This window comes from Equus przewalskii, chromosome 9, assembly GCF_037783145.1.
Source record: "Equus przewalskii isolate Varuska chromosome 9, EquPr2, whole genome shotgun sequence".
Classification (NCBI taxonomy): Eukaryota; Metazoa; Chordata; class Mammalia; order Perissodactyla; family Equidae; genus Equus; species Equus przewalskii.
The window spans coordinates 40,385,121-40,401,354 of record NC_091839.1 but is presented as its reverse complement, the minus strand read 5'-3'; positions in this window follow the sequence as shown (position 1 = coordinate 40,401,354).

The following is a 16,234-nucleotide window of genomic DNA, read 5'->3' as shown; positions in this document are numbered from 1 at the left end:
GTTCTAAAAGATTGTTGAAGAAGTGATTTGTTCCCCAAAAGCACTTGTGACTTTAGTTGAGAAATGGGGCAAATTGGATTAATATATTCATTTTCAACAAAGGAAAAACATGTGAAAAGCCATCATTTACATAATAAAGGAAAAAAGCCTATCATACCTTTTTAAAACATTATTTCACCAAAGAACTTAGTGATTTTGCAGTAAATGAAAATAAATGTACAATTCACAATATGTAAATTAAATTGGAACTTAGCAGATTTAATAAAACATATAAAAACTAAAGAATTTATAAACATCATATATTCTGAACCAGGTGAAAGAGACAATTACTTTTCAACATAACTTGTAAAAACTCACGTGATTTTTATTTGAACCATAAGGAAAACAGTTTATCAAATTTATAATGAAGTAAAGAAAAACATTATAATTACTTTTACCATTATTACTGTCTGAAATAAAGTATGTTTGCAGTCAATTTTGAAAGAAGGCTTTAAATTTTTTAAATGATGAATTGGCAAATGTTTGAAAATAGATTTTTCTTAATAGTCAAAATTAATCATTCTGCCTCTTTTAGGAAACACTGTGGTTAACTCCATAAGCTGAATGCTTCTACTAAAAAACAAATGACATGTGTTCTTAGCTCTTAAATTTTATACTGGGACTTGATGGGAATAAGATACTTACTTCAGTATCTTCATATAGCATCTTGAAACTCAAAACTCATCCCCAATCAATAAGATGTGTTGCCATCTATATTGAAATATACATTTAGAATGATGTAGAAATAGAAAACAAATTGAAGTATTTAAGAAGTTCCACAGTGTCTCTTATAGATGGTTTTGACTGGAAAAGTTCCACCCTTACCTCCAGAATGTTCTATGATAATAGTTTCTCCTGGATTAAAGATGATACAGGTTACGTTCTTGGCTCCATACTGGAATACAGAAAGTGAACAATACACGTCACCGTTGTTCCTCAACTCCCTTTCCCCGGAGTGCTGGGAAGGGAAATCTGGAGTCTACGTATCTGGTTAGCTTAGGAGGTGATGAAATGTGTGGAAGGGCTGTCTCTGAACATCTCAGAAGGACAGGTCACTGGGCTACCATGTTGCAACTTCAAAAGTTTCTGGGTAAAGGTAAGTAACAAACATTTAGGCTTATAGGATACGTAGTTCCCTGTGACACATCTGAAGGAAAAGAGAATGACAGGAAGAAATTGACAAATGGGACGAGTAACTAAAATAATACAGATGCAGACTTGGATGAAGAGAAAAAGGAGATCGCAGGACTCCCCAGTGTTAATTGCAGGACCTTGTTCATTTGAACATTTGAACATGGGTGCTCACATATTTGTAGAGCAAATGAATAATTACTCTCTCAACACTAGGAAATAGATGACAAATGCAGCGCTTCAGTTGTTTATTCTAACAATAATGATAATAGAATTCCTAACATCTTTGGTCAGCCTGATCCATTCGAAAATGTTCAAATGTTCCTTATCCAGTACACGATCTTTTTGGCTAACCTCAGAATCACGACAAATGTCAAAGATACCCAGCTTTGATTGACAGAGACAGCTATTGTGCTGGAAAGAATACTGGAGAAGAAATTATTAGACCCAGGATGTAGATGGGGATCAGTCACTTTCTAGTTGTTTGGCCTTAGACAAACTACAACCTCTGATTTGGTTTTCTCATCTGTGAAAATACGAACTCTGAAAATATCAGTAGCATCAGAAGCTGTAAAGTGTTTTGAAGAGCTTTGAAAATTGTGAAGGACTATACCAACATAAAGTATTAGAATTAATCCATCTTAAAATAATTCATTTTATCTTAGTTATTCAGTTAACGTCTCCACCAATCCTTTAGCTAGTAATCAGGAACAAAGAAGCTCTGTTTTATTGTGCCTACTGAGTGGCAGGCATTATAACAGCACTTTATAAATATACAACTTATATTATGTTACATATAATATATATATAATTTAATCCTTGAGCGATCCTATGATGTATATATTATTAACTTCACACTATAAGTGAGATGAAAGCTCAATAAGGCAAAGACCACATAGCTAAGTTTAGAACCCAAGCCTTCTTGATTCCAAAGCCCGTATTATTTTTATTAAACCACAATGCTTCCAGTCATTCATTCTCTATTCATTTAAAGTCATATATTCCACAAATATCTATTTAAAACTTTCCATGTGTTAGGAAATACAAAGATGAAGAGCATCACCTTTACCTACCAAACGTCTAGTAAAAATAATGCCTAAGGTTGTGGTGTTTTGCAGCACATTTCCACATACGTAGGCCCAAGAGTCTTGCCCAAGTTCAACATGGATAGTCAGTAGTGAGTTGAATCTCTGGAGTTCAAACCCAGATCCTTTGGCTCTAAACTCCGGATCTTTTCATCACACCATGTTGCAAAGGAACATGGGGTGTGAGGATGTGCACGGCTCTAACCAGATACATGCATTTTCTTTCCTTCTTTCTCCAGACAGCAGCGACTCAAAACCTTTATCAAATCCGTCTGGATGTCAAAATAAATTAAATTTGTGTTCTTTATTACTTGCCTAGTATGAATCATCACTCACCTTGGGTAGCGAAAACAATAGCTGAGGAGAAGTTTGATTTATTTTATCCCCAGAGCTGGGTGCTACAAGTATATTCCTGATCCCCCTTATAGTAGCTCTTTTCATAGCTATTTGGCCACTTCCTTACGGCAAGTTTTCATTTTAATTCTTTTTATTTCAAAAAAAACCCTTGCCTTTTATTTTTAACTTGGACATAGAACAATCCATCTAGGAATAATACTCTACTCGTCAATGAATTGTAACTTGTTAAAACTGTAAACTGCAATTTAGCCAATATTCACTGTGAACCTGCCTTGTTCTTGGCATTGATAATAATAGTTAGCACTTATTTCATTTATTATGAGATGCATCATCTCATTTAAACCTCTCAACCAGCCTCTGAAGGCTTTATCCCCATTTGACGGATAGTAACCTGCCCAAGGTCACGCAAGTAGTAAGTGGTAGCATTCAGATTTGCTCTTAGCCACTACATTACTGAGTTGATAGCCATGATCCAATTTCCATTTAGCAAATTACTGTGCATTTATTCTGTTCACTCCAAGCAATATTTGTTGAGTATCTATGATGATAAGTCATCAAAATACTTAAGAGCTGATGAAAGAAGGTGGACACTTCATGAGATCATCTCAGTGCAATGCAATCGATGCTAGAGTAGAGGAGGCTGTGGAAACCAGAAGGGACACAAGGAACTGACTTAGAAAGAAGAGGTGATACCTCAGCTGAGTCCTGAAGACCAAGTAGGAGCTAGCCAGGAAAAGAGGAAAGGAAAAAAATGGAGATAAAGGATGTTACAGAGAGAGAAATAATGGAAGGATGAAAGAGACAGGCGAGAGATTTGAAAGAGCATGATACGTCCAGAGAATGAACTTAGTCTCCTGTGGCTGGGATACGGTACCCATGGGAGAGTAATGAGGATGAGGGCCAGGAGCCAGATGACCAAGGGCATAGATGCTAAGGGGGATTCATTGTTCCTGGGGCGCCTGCACTGTGATTTAGAGAGGCCTGAGCAGATTCATAATATTAGTCAAAAAAGGTCAAAGTTTAGGTAGCCTTTTCCCTAGTTCTGCTAATTCAAAGAGATTTTTCCAAAGCATGGTATACATATGTATGCAAAAGTATCGCTTCCTGCTTGGCCCAGTAGAGCATCCAGGGGTGGGAGTAGGAGCCCCATCATCCCATTTCCTCATTAGCTGGCCACTTATTTTCCCTCCTGATGACATTACTGTCATTGCTAGAAAGAGCATTATTCGCTAGGAACTGAGGGACATCAATTAGTAACCCAAACAGAGCAGTCATCAGTCACAAAGTGTTCCTGGTCATTATTCACCTGGGCTGGGGCAAACTCTCTGATCTCAGGATGGCAGGGATGGTATTGAATGCCAGCCCTTGGGGCCTCCAATCCTCTGCCCTCCTGCCCTTTGTAAATAAGATTATTGCTGCCGCTACTGCCTGATTTGCCCAAAGAGATACAGAAATCCTTCAGTGAATAAATAGATAAGGACTAAGGGAGAGATTCCCTTGAAAGTGTCCAAACTCACCCAACCATACACCTGACCCAAATGTGATTACTTCATTCATATTGAATAACACAGACTGCTTTTCAATTAGGAAAAAACTGAAAACATCTTGGAGTTATGATGTGGGAAGGGAGTAAAGCTTTAAAATACTCTGGCATTAATCCTTTTCCAAATTAATTGCATATTTCACAGTTTTTGTAAAGATTTCACCATATATATATATACACTCACAAAATAAACATGAATAAATTTTGTGTCTTTTTAAGGGAGGGGGAGTTTGCCATACATTTTTTGATAGATTTTATTATTTGCACTTATAAACCTAACAATAATTTTTCTGGTTTGTGTCCCATTCAAATCTCTGATTATGCTAGGAAGGAACAGAGACCCTTTGGCCATTCAATTCAGCCTCTGATTGCTTGTCTTGTTAAACCCCAATCTTTCTAACCTGGGGGGCTGTGAGCAATTTGTCTTACTTGGTTATCCAATGTAAATATTTTCAAGTTTTAATCTCACCCCACTGATTGAGGAATTAGAGTTGTAAAATCTTAGAAAATGCACTCCACTTTCTAACAAAGGGAAAAATCCTATATATTTCAGCATTATTCACTGAAATTAGATAAATCCAAATATCCTTGGAATGATCCAAAATAGGTCACACTTACTGCCAAATGCCACTATCTCCAGGGGAGAGCCTCCAGGGAAGGAAGAGCAAGATGGGACATGTGGCTATCACAGTGAATATGGGTCAACAAAGATCTTGGCACAAGTCGCCCCTTTTCAAGGCTCCTCTGCAATGATGGGGGCATGTTTGCTTCCCCTAGAGCCCTAATTCCAAGCCTGCTTAGTTGCGTTCTGGAGCTCTCACAGCCATTATGACGTCCAAGTGGAAGGGGAAAAGCAGAGTTCATATGTAAGAGGAGGACTATTGGATTGTGTTTTCTTTAGCAACAATTCTGATAAGTCCCAAAGCATGAAAGCTCTTTGTTCTAATCACATTATGTCCAAGCAGAGGGAAATAGGAAAAGAAATATTGATTCTGAGAAGCTGATTATGAAAGTAAATTCTTTAACAAGGTGGCCTCAGGAGATGCCTGCAGTAGAGCAGGAAGCTTCTGGAAGATTCGTGTGCATTTTAACAGAACACCCTTGGTAGTTTGAAGCTAGAAGCAAACTATACTATAGTTAAAATGCCGTGCCCACCAATAGAATCTGCTTCCATGACTCTCCTTTTCTAAGAGGCACATAGCTAGCCTTCTTGAGGTTGAAGGACAACCAGAAGCGCTTCCAGGTCTGGTTGTAAGGATGATTAGGTGCGTAACCAAAATATGACTTCTCATCTTAAATGCAAAGATGAGAATGAACACCAAAACCAGGGAATGGTCATGACCCAAGGGACTTGACAACGAGGCTTAACGCCATTATTCTCACAGCTATCATGTCCGACAGTAAATAGTACAAACCAGCCTAAAAAGCAAGCTCTTTCCTTTGTGTCCAAGGCTAGAATATTCAGAGTGTACCAAATGGATATCAGGCAGTGGGCCAAGAGAAACTAAAACGGCAGGCAAAATCGGCCTTACTATACTTTAAACACTTCAAAAATTTTTGACATTTTTCATGCACTGTATGCTTGTGCTGGAATTCTGAAGCCATTTGCACAAATGACAGCAAAGACAGAGCAATCATCTGGAAAATGTGAGCAAAAACCTTAGCTTTTGTCTAGGTATAGAAGAGCAAAGATGAGGTATAAACAGCAGAAAAGAGTATGACATTTATAAATGAAAATGAGCTTATTCCAACTCTTTGGGTCTAAATGAAAATTCTGTAGGCAAGTGATTAAAGTATTTGCAAAGGTGCTAGATTTAGAAAGTTGAAATAAAAACAAATGGGTCTTCCTTCCTCAAATATATGTAAACACAATAACTAACAGATTTAACATTACATGAAGCAGCAGCTTCTAAACCTGCCTGTATGAGCGGGTCCATTTGCTTCTCTCCTGTGTTCAGAGATGAGTGTGCAAGTGTAGGAAGCTAATCAGGTGTGGCCCATTAAAAATCTGTGTCCAATTTACGGTATGCATTTCTCAGCTTTGAAAGTGGAAACAGCCAGACAGTTTCTAATGTTCTGTGACGGAATGAGTCCGATCATCTACCAGGTAGTCAATGAAAGGCATCTTGGCAGATTTAGCTATGCAGGTGCTTTAAGACAACGCGACATATTCAAATTCGTAAAAAAGACAAATGGAGAGGGAATCATTTCCTCGTAAAAATACTTTGCACCTGCATAAGAGCTCATAGCAGGGTGTACCTTGAGTTGTCAATTCCTCTGGTGGGTTTAAACTGTAACTAAATGCTCATAAACCCAATTTTTTAGAAGTTTTTCAGAAATAGCTCTATTGTTCAAAGTGAGATGTTCCTATGGTTTAAAATTTTTTCACCCATCCTACCCACTAATCCCACACGAGCATTTCTTGTATACTTCTGTATTTTGTAAGCCAGAATTGTTTGCCATGGATAGCTATGATGAACTGAACATGTCCAGTTCTTCAGGGCATAGGACCCCTCTGCAGATCTGAAATTGTGTTAGGAATAACCTCAGCTATTCACAATAACAGTGAATGGAGTCAAGTGAGTAATGAAATCCATAAATAATCCCCAGATGTCCACATCCTTGATAGCCAACTATAAGGCATTCTGTAAAGATTTTTCCACTGATGCTAACAGCTGAGAGAGGAGGCTGATTAAAGTCTGATGCCTTCTCTCGCTGACCTCTGTCTGCTGACAGAAATAACAGGCAGGCAAATGGTCAGAGAGCAGGTAGCACAAGGCCTGGGAGCTGAGACACCAGCAGACTGCGTAATTAGCTCCTAAATAACAAAGAGAAGACCATGAACAAGACAGAAGCAAGCTGGAGGGGATTTTTCTTCCGCTTAGCGATGATTTTGCCCATGTCCACTGGGTGCCGAGACTAAGCCCCTCGGCCTAGCATGGTGCCTTGTTCCCTCTCCCAAGGGTCCCCAGAATGGCCAGCAGCAGCAGCCTGCCTCCTCACACAGTGGCTCCCTGAAGCTGCAGAGACTTGATGAAGCTGCTGTGCTGTAGTGGAAAGGATGCCAGGCCTGGGTTCAAGGCCTGACTTCGTGGCTGAGTTTAATCTTGGGTGTACTTCTTCCCTGCCCCATATATGAGGCCCCCAAAAATCCTTCCCCTGACTGCTCTGCAGAGCCAAGGAGCTAGAATTATGATTGAATGGGATCATTTCCGTGGCCACACCTGAAGTCTGTAAAGTTCTGTATTAACTGAGGTTTTATTCAGGGGCGTTTAGAAACTGAGACAGCGGTTCGAGTAACGTCAGATGGATGGTGTCTTCCCACGAGCCTCCACCAGGGTCAATCCTTTTATTCTATTTCCCCTCCCTGCCTCCCTCCAGGACACTGACAGCCTGAAGCGGAGTGTAGGGTTTGCAGCCAAAACTGAGAAGAAAAGTGGCAAACCTCTGCCATATAGCTGAATTGCCGGGAAAATTCTTTTTAAAATATTATTCTGTCCTCTATGATCAAATTCAGTGCCAACTAGCTCTCCCAGAGCCTCCTGGGTGACCTAGTAGCAGTCAATCTCTGTGTGTAGAATTCATACATAAAGTCAACTCTTTGTGATAAATATTGTTTTTTCCAAAGATCATGTATACACGCAAAAAATTGAAGGCACTAAAAATAACTTAAAAAAGAGAAAAGGTGATTCCCAGTGGATTTAGAGGTATACTTGAAACTTCACATAGCTGATACCACTATTTCAGTCCTGATTTGAGATCTAGCTTTGGAAATCAATTTTGGGAATATAGATTTAAAAACTTGTGCATTTGACTTTCAAAAACAGGATTGTACCATGATTCCCAGCTCTCAAGCATCGACTTATGGTGTTTTGGTACAATTGCTTATTGTTTTTTGCCAGACTAAAGCACTGGGCAGAGACCAAGTTGTTTTACTTTGTATCTTAATGATATCTTAATATCATTATCTTAATGATCAATGATACTTAATATCAGTATCTTAATGATAGTTGACATGAATCAAGCAGAAGTTGGTTATTTTATGATTTATATGTTATTCATTCAACAAAACTTGTGCGAATCTATTGCCTATGCTGCAGAAACAACTTGAAGCCCCTTGGCGGTGACACGGTGCTGTGGTAATTTACAGTACATAAGTGATCCTCGGCAGCCGTGCATCTGTAATTCCCTGATTTTGAAGATCCATTAGGTTCTTGCCAACATTCACTTCTCCCTCCAGAAATGACTATTTTTACCGAGTCCCACGAGATCTAAAGCTACTGGTGAAGGTGTTTGGATAGAGAATTATAGACGGCACGATACTTCCTAAGAAACGGTATTGACTCTGCATTTCACACTGCACAGGACAAGTTTTCAAGGCAGGGGAAGGTGGAGGATGCTGACCCCACGGAGGAGGGGAATGAGCGGTTGCTAGGGAAAGAGAAGCTGTGATTTCTCCAATTAGAAATGAATTCAGATTAATAAGAGCCTTCATTAGACTTCAATCCTCGTGATGTATTAACTTATCAGTATTTGTATCTTAGTGCAAAGGTTTTAAAATAATAGCTTCAATTATACGTCTGTTTTTAATAAGCACTTCTACTTCACTCACTGTGTGCTGGACACTATTCTACACGTTTCCTAAGTCAGTATTAGCTGATCTCATGATAAGAGTATCCATCGGCAATACTTAGGGCCGTTCTTCCTCAACCTTTTTCAAATGTCACAGCATGCATAGAAAATAATAGTTATATGTTACACTAGAGTAAACTGCCGAAGCTGCTCATGGCTGGAAACCACTGCCCTCAGACCCTAGGCAGCCACCCTGAGGACTGAGGACGGAAATAATTTGACACACCTGTAACGTATTTCTGGCAATTAGCTGGGAATGTCTGACTTAAGGAAGCTGAGATTTAATTTGGCAATTATATAGGATAGGACATTTCAGAGCATGAAGTATTTGGAGAAGGTTGGAAGGCTTTGAAAAACCAGAGGGTAGCAAGAAGTCCTGGATTCTTTTAATCTACCTGAATAGGAAACGAGGGGATTTTTCTTCATTAATTGTTAGGGTGTCACTAGTCAGATTTAAAAGCCATATGGTTCTGGTACTTAGGGAGGAGAGCCCATAAGCTATGATACTATGTAAAGCCTATGTTTTAAATGATAAATGTCTGCTATGTAGATTCTGATCTATTGTCAGCCTCCCCTTTAAATCAGACATCGGCCCTTCTGGTAATTCTCCTGGGCACGTCTTGATCTCATTTGTGAGAAGCCAGTAGGTTGCTTTCACCATCTCAGTCTAATGCTTTTTAAGCTTCCAGAGTTCCATCAATGAAATAAGTGCTAATGCTGCACTGGGAATTTCAGTTTCTAAACAAACGTTGTAGTAAGTCATTATTTCTGAATAAAAATGGTTGAAAGATGATTTTGAAGGGCTGCAATGTGAGAAGTTCTGTATTCTTTTAAAGCTAGTAATAATGCTGTCGTTCATATATGTGACATTGTCTTCTACTTGAAAAGTGTTTTCCAGTAATTTATTAGTTTCACTCAATTACACTTGTTTGCCCTTTGATCTCCATGGTTCTTATTGTAGGCACGTACTTCTATTTCCCTGTAATAACTGGTGTTATGTCAGACTCTTTCATTTCTGTTTTAATTGATGTAATTCTTTGACCCAAGAAGCCAGAAGTCATTTACAAACAAATTGCTTTTTAAAAACCTCTCAGACAGTAGCCATTACTTGCCATTTACAGACGTAGATACTGCTATTTACAAATGTAGATACCAGAGTCACCTGAGAATTCCTTTGCTTTAAGGTCATGTACAAATACATAGCAGATCTGGGAATGAAAGTGCTCTAGCCACTGTAATATCCTCCTTAAATGATCCAGAGATTGTCAAGTAGGGAAATGAGTGGAGACTAGTGGGGAGAGAAATAGTCCAACGGAATTCTTCCAAATTAAACCAATGTATTGAAAATTCCCTCAGTCTCCCTGCATGCATATCTGAATCGCAGAATAACTGAGGTTAAGTGCAAAGTTTAGAATATAGAGGCTCCTCTGCCCGCGGCATGTAGGACTGCAAAGGCCGGTACGCCGTTTGGTCCATAAATCCAGAGGCTTGGAGGCAGTTAAGTTTGTGGAAGTATAGCTGACGAAGAGTAGAAGTTCTGGAATCAAAGCGCCTGGGTTCAAAATCCAGCTCGACTACTTTGTGACCTTGGGCAAGTTACTTAACATTTCTCTACCTCCAGTTTTCTCCACTTGTACCTTTTCTGAGGGTTCATAAGAAGCTATACATAAAGAGGGGGCCAGCCCGGTGGCGCAGTGGTTAAGTTCTCATGTTCCACTTTGGCAGCCTGGGGTTCACCAGTTCGGACCCCTGCTGCGGACATGGCACTGCTCATCAAGCCATGCTGTGGCAGGCGTCCCACATATAAAGGAGAGGAAGGTGGTCATGGATGTTAGCTCAGGGCCAGTCTTCCTCAGCAAAACAGAGGAGGATTGGTGGCAGATGTTAGCTCAGGGCTAACTTTCCTCAAAAAAAAAAAAAAGAAACTATACATAAAGGGCAATGAGTCAACCATTTGAAGCTTAAAAACTAATCATTCTCATCTTTCCTTATTATCTTCAACATCTGTTCCCTAAATAATCAGTTTACTATACTGAAAAATCTTGTGAGATATGTGCCTTCCACCTTGCTGACTCCCACCTGTGTCATGGGGTATTTCTTGGCTCCATGGCAACCAACCCCTACTCTTGTTGCCCCACAAACAGTCTAATCTTGGATAAATACCAAGGGGCATGTTGGACCTGTGGAATCTTCCACTACTCCTGGCAAAGTGTCATCAGGAGCACTTTTTTCACAATTTGGTTCTAAAACAAACTCCTGGCATGCTACTGAACTTATATTAGAATATTAGAGATCCCGTATTGGTTCCAACATTCTGGCCACACACACAAAATGTTTTCCATCTGTCAATCGCTTTCCTGTTGCTCACCTAAAGAAAAGGTCAATATCTCCACCTGGGGATTTCCTCTACGACCACAGTCAGGTGCTGCCAAACAGGCAGCCCCACCCCTACCCCTCGGCCTTAAAATGACCCAGAGCCCAATCTACCCCTCCGCCTCCACCCACCCATCAAAATGCCTGCAGCTCCCAGTGCAGAACACTGAGAGGCCTTCTTATGTTTGATATCGAGCATTTTCTTCCACTGGAGAGTTGTAGAAGCGTAAAAGAGCACCACAACTTTATTGAAGGAATACGTCTTCCTTACTTCTCCTCCACCCTTCCCCCAGGCCGATTCTGAGTCACCAAATGTTGCTTTCAGTGACATCCCTTCCTCTCCCTCCCATTAAGGGGGAGGGATGTATTCTTGGCGTCCAAAGGCATTCCTCCTTGTCCTTTATAGATAATGATTGTGTCTAGTTATTTACACTTTTCATGCCATTCCAGAGGCACAGCATGGGTTGACCTGGTTACCTAACGACCATAGATAACAAGATGTCTAAACTTCCTCCAAATGCTAAACACTCACCTTGCAAACAAACTTTAGGGATGAACGTTACCTCTGGCCGAGGGTCAGCCTCAAAGATGCTACATTTATCTGAAACTGCTGCTTAGACTGCCAGTGGGGTCAGCAGCTTGACTTTCCTTTCAGGTGGGCGGTCCAAGAGATGAACCAAGAACTCACTACTGGTCTGTCTCTCAATAAGCTGTGACATAGCACTGTCTGTTTGTTCTGGCCTGACCTGGACCCATGCGCTAGGGGCTAATCATGTGGCACACCTTGCGATGAATTTTCATTAAATATTTTCTCAACATGTATTTAGATAAAGGTCGAGTATTACTCAGAAGGAGCATCAAAAAGGAAGGCCACAGGTTGTCCCAATTTGTATGCCCAATGACAAAATTAAAAGCCCTGCAATGAACTCAATCCATTTTCTTTAGAACGTACATTATGATGGGCCGCTTGGGTACTTTAAGTAGGATATGTGTGGCTGGACAGTGGGCCTGATCCACAGAATGTATTCTTGGCAAAGTCAGCCAGTACGTATGGCTAGCCCTCACTCCTGGTCGAGGGTGGGGACTCTCTTCTTGCTCCTTTGGCTGATCCTGGAGCCCGCTGCTGGAGATAACAGGCCCACATTCTATCTCTCTGAGGCTAGTGAAGACGGGAAACCAAACAGACTATAATTAGCTATTGATTTCTTTCTTAAGATTTTACCCAGATTCAATTTTAAAACAATGTCTTTTAAATCTAAATTAGTCGTCAGAAAAACCCACGAAAAGCTGAAGGCACAAGGAGAGCACCTGGAGCCAAGTAATTTTCAATGGCTACATTCCAGGTGCCGCTAGGGTGTTTTCAACTATGATGAAGAGCTCCCTCTGTTAAACTGAAAGAAATAAAAGCCCAGCGCAGTGATTCTCAAACTTTAGCTTGCATCACAATCAGCTGGAGGATTTGTTAAAACACAGATTACTGGGCCCCAAACACAGGGTTTTCAATTCAGTCGGTCTGGGGTAGAAGCTGGAAATTGGCATTTACAAGTTCCCAGGTGACGCTGATTAAGACAACGCATTTTCTCTGCTTCCTTTTAATATTTGTCTTCCCCTTTAGAATGTAAGTTTCTTGAGGAAAGGAGTCTGGTGTTTTTCGGTGCAATAACCCTTGCTCCTTATTTTATCAACAAATGTCTCAAATACTTGTTGACTGAAGGAATACTGTGATATTTATTACTTTGCTGTTTGCTTCCATCCCTCTCAAAATCCTCTCTGTCTTAAGAGTAGCAGCTATAATAACAAGGGCTAGTATTCATTAAGTGCTTAAAACATACTAGAAACTGTGCCAAGTGTTGACAGGCATAATGTCATTTAGTTATCATAACAATCTTCTGAAGATTTTGTATTATTCTTCCCTATTTTACAATAGAAACTGAGATCTCGAGAGATTAAGTAGCCCTGAGACAGGTTACATTACCAGTAAGTTGCAGGCCCGAGATTTACACCAGGAAGTCTGCCTCCAGGTTCCTAGCTACTGTGATACTGTGCTTTCCTTATAAGCCCCTGTAAAAATCACCATATGCCTGCCTGCTTCTTGACCCTTCCCTTCACCTTCACACCCAGTGTCCCCGACATGCCATGTTGTTTTACCATGCATCTTCTACTTTTAATGGCTTTCCCTCTTTATGAGTCTGCAAAACACATGCCGGTCTTTCAAGACCCACTCAAGCATCTGAAGCTCTACAAAGCTTTTTCTGACTGCCCTCTGCCCAACTGCACTAGATAGACTTGACCACCCCCTCCTTTATGCCCTCATTGTACCCCGTCCATCTATAACATTTTCTGGGCTTTTTTTGCACTATTGTGGTCTTCCCTAGAATATGAGCTCCATGAGATCAGGAACTGGGTCGTAATTGGTTTTGGTATCTTCAGAACTTAATACAGATCTTCATCGTGGGCATTAATAAATATTACATAAAATTCTCTTATTCTCATAATATTTACTCTTATTGTTTAAAATAAAAACATCTCTTTCTGATATATAACCTCTCATCATACTAATACTTATCCCTTTCAGCATTTAAAAATTTTAATCGGTACTGCTTTTATTTCCAGAAGTTCTATTTTATTCTTTCAAAATCTACAGTCTCAAATTAGTTGTGTTCAAGACTTGGGTAGCTAATTTTCATTTGTTTTTATTTCTCGCTTCTCCTTCATGGTGATTCATTTCCTCGTGTGGTTTGTAATTTTTTAATTTGTGAACTCATCTTCTGCAGGGCCTATTTTTCCCTGGAGATCCTGATTGCTCTGGATGCGGGAGAAAAAAATAAAACACTTCTGAGTCCTTTCAGATGTGTTTTCACTGGGGGTTTCAAGTCGTTCGATAGCCCAAAATCAGCTTCTCATGCTAATTTCGTGGTTTAAGTTGTACCACCCGAGGAGGATAAATTCAGACTCTACACCTGCATTTGGCACAACTCACATGTGGCTTTAAATTTCTCATAAGCAACTCTTCCCCTCCCCCAAGGCCTTGGACAAATAGGAAGCTTTATTTCTGTTTTTCTAAGCTGGTAGGAAAAGTTTTTCTGGATCTCTTTTGATGAATAGGCAGCTTTTTAAGACTCCAAGGTCTATGCACAGAGTTCTTTTAGAGCCTCCCAACGTCACACATGTCCAAGGTCGTGTCTCTGGTCCCCAACCCCTGGACTCTACGTACATATCTGATCTGAAGCGCGCTTGGGCAAGTGGCATCAGCTCCTACTTACCGCTCTGCTCTCTTAATTTCTGGCACTGAAGATTTCCTTTTCACTTGTTGAGCTAAGCTATGTACTAAACAATGGGTGGAGAAATATTTTTCCAGCCCTTATATTTGTAATGGGATTTGTATGTGCATCTTTGTGTTGTTGAAAATCCCACTTCAGATCTTTAGAACACTCTCATATGTTTCTCAGGTGACCCACCCTGTAACTTACAAGAAAGATTAGCCAGGTAGAAGGCCCTGTTACGCTAGGTGACGGTAGATTGAAATAGTTGGAGATTTACCTAAGTGCTCATGGACAATAAGTCACCTCGCCAGTTTGAAAGATTCAGGTCTTCTAGTTTTAACTTAACGTTGTACAAACTGAGGGATTCAGTCAATACCTAGTGAAGGCAAAGATGGCCTTTTTGCAGGTAGTCCTAAAATAAGTCCTCAAAATAAGATCAGCAACTTACTCTTTTGTGGGCTCTAGACCCAGATTTATTCCCTTGGATCTCACCTTGTTCCACTCCTCTCTCCCGCATCTCCATCCTTCTCCTGAGTATTTTGATGAATGTCTACCGTTCTCCAGTACACTAAGCTATCTTTTCCATCCAGCTATCTTCTAAGCTGTCTCTTAAACCTCATGAATGTGCCTGAAGCCCATCTTGCCCATAGGAATCATTCTCCCCTGCCTAATCACAATGAAGATGTTCCTCTCCACTCTACATCTGTCTGCTTCAATTCCACCCTTTTGTGCTCACACATCATTCCGTCACCCAGTGAATTGAGGAAATTAGGAAGATAGGTCAAATTTAACCTACAAGAGAATAACTTAAAGACCTGAAGTTAGAAAACTGTCTCCAAACGCAGTGAGCTCTGAGATGTCTGGGTCCCATGGAAAAATAACAAAGCCTATATATGGAAGGCAGTCATGTTGTTCACTTGGAATTTGCCCATTCCAACACACCCAGCCCAGGGTCTGTCGGTAAGCTAAAAAAGCAAGAGTGAGGATCAGAATTCCAAATCAGAGAATTCACTTGACTCACCTTCCTTCCTCTACTTTGAATCTTTTCTTTCACTGAATTCCCTTGGTTCTTGACACGTTTGGCTTTGCATTTTGTCTTTTTTTTTTTTTTTTTTTGGTGAGGAAGATTTGCCCTGAGCTAACATCCATTGCCAATCCTTTTTTTTTTTCCACTTGAGGAAGATTAGCCCTGAGCTAACATCCGAGCCAATCTTCCTCTATTTCTTGTGTATGGGATGCCTCCATAGCATGGCTGATGAGTGGAGTAGGTCTGCACCCAAGATCTGAACCTGAGAACCCAGGATGCCAGAGTGGAGCAGAGGAAACTATAACCACTTGGCCACGGGGCTGGCTCCTTGCCTTTTTTTCCTTAAGACTCGTTTGGATTTAGTAAGTTTCCCCCAACTGTTTTCCTTGGTTCTGACTACAATCCCTTTGGGCAGAGGTTCTGGAAATTTTTCATTACCTTGAAGACCTCAAATGAGAAGAAGAAACACTCTGATAGCTGGACCCCAAATCTTTTATACAAGAAGGGAGATCACACCCTTTTAATCTTTGAACCCCAATGAAATTCTGATTGAATAGGTAGTGCAAATGTATACACAACCCCACCCCAAACATTTTTTTACACGTTCTGAATGAACTAAGAGCAAATGTCAGATCTTTACACAGGATTGAAGGAAATTTGCCCCCACCCCCCAAAAAAACCTGCTAAAGCCAATTAAAAGTCTTCCTAACTTCAAATTTCATTACAAGCAGAGAAAAAAAGAAAATATTTACAAATGGAAATCAGAAGGATAGGCACTCCTGAG